Genomic DNA, 3,337 nt, shown 5'->3' with positions numbered 1-3,337 from the left:
CGGATATACCGACTTATTCTAGGAGAATTACTAGGAGAATTATTCTAACGGATTATTTATCCTAAATATTCTAACATGACTAAATAGGATTGGAGTGGTGATTATTGATTAGCGATCAATGTAAAATGAACTGAACTTCTCATCTATGGGAACATACCAAGAGCTAGACTAATTAGCAAACTTAGTTTTTCTATAAACGGCAGCCCAATGCAGGAAGCTCCTGTTAGTGCGGATCTGGGGAAGAGTCGGATCACATTGGATCTATTGTACGTAGCTTTCCCTTGCATTTTGCATGAGGTTGTTTCCGTGACTCGAACCCACGACTTCAAGATCACATGACAACAACTTTACTGTTGCACCAAAGCTCCCCTTCCAAGCTTAGTCTTTTTATGATTTTAGTAAATTTGTATCTTTTGGAATGATCAATCCTCACATTTATTTTAAAAGAATGTTGGTTTAAGCTAGGCATGCCTTAAATTAATGAGAATGATCAGGAGTGTAATAAAACTACACTTTAAGTTCAATCAATGACCATAATCATAATCTCTTTAGCAGAAAAAAATACAATTGCTAATGATACAGTTATAGATTAATCAAATTTCTTAGTTCATTTTAATTTATGATGATAGATTGTCCTTGATTTGTACCTCTAAAATATAATACTCTTGCTATTGCTAATGCCCCATTATTATAGTTTGAAATAGTCTTTTTATGATTTTAGTAAATTTGTATCTTTTGGAATGATCAATCCTCACATTTATTTTAAAAGAATGTCGATTTAAGCTAGGCATGCCTTAAATTAATGAGAATGATCAGGAGTGTAATAAAACTATACTTTAAGTTCAATCAATGACCATAATCATAATCTCTTTGGCAGAAAAAAATACAATTGCTGATGATATAGTCATAGATTAATCAAATTTCTTAGTTCATTTTAATTTATGATGATAGATTGTCCTTATTTGTACCTCTAAAAAATAATACTCTTGCTATTGATGATACCCCATTATTATAATTTGAAATCTTGTACTGTACTGAGCGGCATAGTAAAAACGTATCATTCTGATAAATGACCAAAACTTAATATTACTTAGCACAAGCAATATCTCTTGTGCCGCTATGTCAATTATGTCAATAAGTATTGTTGCATGCTATGATATAAGTCAAAACGAATTGGGATCATATTGTTATTTTTTTTATCTTATGTCCATACCGGATGATGTCAAAATCATATCATTCCAAACAAAACACAAAATCCAAACTCAAATATATAGTTGATGTATTTCTTCTTCTTCTTTCTCCTTCCATCTCTGTTGAAATGTTGACATGATACCAAGACAATATCGATTTAGTCAAAGACCAAAACTCAAGCACGACTCGAGATTTTGAATCTTACTCATTGTGCCTGATTTTATTTATGATATAATAAAGATTGTCATTATGAAAACATGATTTTCTCTTATGGATTAAATTCAATTGATTTTAATTATCAATTCCATTTTAAAATAAGTTTGATGCCATGTTTACGGTCCTTTCCCTCATATTCACAATCATACATAGATTTTGATACTTCTTCTTATGGAAAGGTTATTGTTGTTGATCATTGATAATTTTCTTTAGTGACTCAATAATGCCTTGATACAATTACGAATATGATGTAGTCAACTCTATCACCTGATAGATTGGATAGTATCACTTGTTTCACATTGTTACCACCTTGACTTCGTTTTTGACTTACTATTAGCATCCTTGAATTCTCATTTTCTCTCATGGATTAAATTCAATTGATTTTAATTATCAATTCAATCTTGAAATAAGTTTGATGCATGATCCTTTTCTCTCATATCCACAATCATAGTTAGATTATGATACTTCTTCTTATGGAAAGGTTGTCTCTGAAGATCAGTCATAATTCTCTTTACTGACTCAATAATTCCTTGATAAAATTACTGATATAATGTACTCAACTCTATCACTTGATAGACTAGATAGTTATCACTTGTTTCGCATTGTTACCACCTTGACTTTATATTTGACTCATTGTTAGCATACTCAAATTCTCATTTTGCCCTACGTCACATGTGTCAACAACAAGATTCACTATGTGAACTCATGGCATGTTGTGGCCACTCCAAGGGAGTGCAAAAATTTCACCATGGGAATCTCTCATCTTAAGTATATGTTAGATCTCAATAGGTCATTCATGGGTATTGACTTGGGCTCTTTTGAGTACTAGTTTAAGATAGTGGGTGTCATTGGATAAAATTGTGAGATCAATATTATGGGGTGTTGATCAAGTCGATAATACCTCCAATGTGCATTTTTTACATTTTATGTTTCATTGCTGATTTTGGTTATTTATGATATTCTTTTGCTTGATATGTTGATTCATTATTGTATATTCTCTTTTTTAATGAACTTAAGTTAAATTTGTATCTATAAGTGCACAACTATGTTATTGTGATTCGATGGCTTATTTGCACCTATAGTTGTTTACTAGACTTTATTATTTGAACTCCTAAATTTCTTGACCATACTACAGGGACCTGCTTAGCATTGTTGCTAATATGTTACATTTACTGCATTGTTTTAGCAGGGGATATTGTGAATTTTGTATTCAAGTAGCAGTAGTATGTGCTGAGGATTTGAGTGAAAATATATATGCTTTTTTGATAAATTTCATAAAATTTTACACATAGTATGATTTTTATTGTTAGTTTGTACCGGCACATAATAGAAGATGTGCAACCATGTTTGTAAACAATCTCAACCACTAAGTGCTTAAGAGTTTATTGTCAACATTCTTTCCTCCTTGCAACACCTTACCTTTGAAGGTTGCTAACTCTTCTTTGCCACTCCCAAGCTTGGTTAATCTATTTTCCGCTTGCTTGAATCTTCATGGAATAAGGTACCAATATCGTAACAAAGAACAAGCTATGACTTTCAAATTATGCAATGAGTGCTCCTAGTTTGCTTTACCAACAAGTATGAACAACTCATTAAACCTCCAAAAAAAATAAAAACCCATTATGAAGCAGAGCACTGAGTCGCTCGTTTATTCTTGAAGGTTCCAAAACCTCAACAGTCAACATAAAACTCAGGAAATCACCAGGGCAATGGTGTAACATCTTAAGAAACTTTTAGTTATTATAAAAATTCATCATATTATCAGCGTTATTCCAGAATTTCAACTCAAAATAGACTGTGTGCTTCACATCACATTATAGAGAGCTAGGTAAGCCAAATTTTGCTTTCACCATTCAATTCCTAGCCTCAAGTTTTCCTATTCCTCGGATAACATTAAATGCTGATGTTTCATATAAATTATCAGATGCCA

The sequence above is a fragment of the Curcuma longa genome, chromosome 8, assembly GCF_044706935.1.
Source record: "Curcuma longa cultivar G26 ecotype Majalengka, Jawa Barat chromosome 8, ITB_CL_G26_1.1, whole genome shotgun sequence".
Taxonomy (NCBI): domain Eukaryota; kingdom Viridiplantae; phylum Streptophyta; class Magnoliopsida; order Zingiberales; family Zingiberaceae; genus Curcuma; species Curcuma longa.
The sequence above is the reverse complement of the archived record's forward strand: the minus strand, read 5'-3'. Positions refer to the sequence as shown.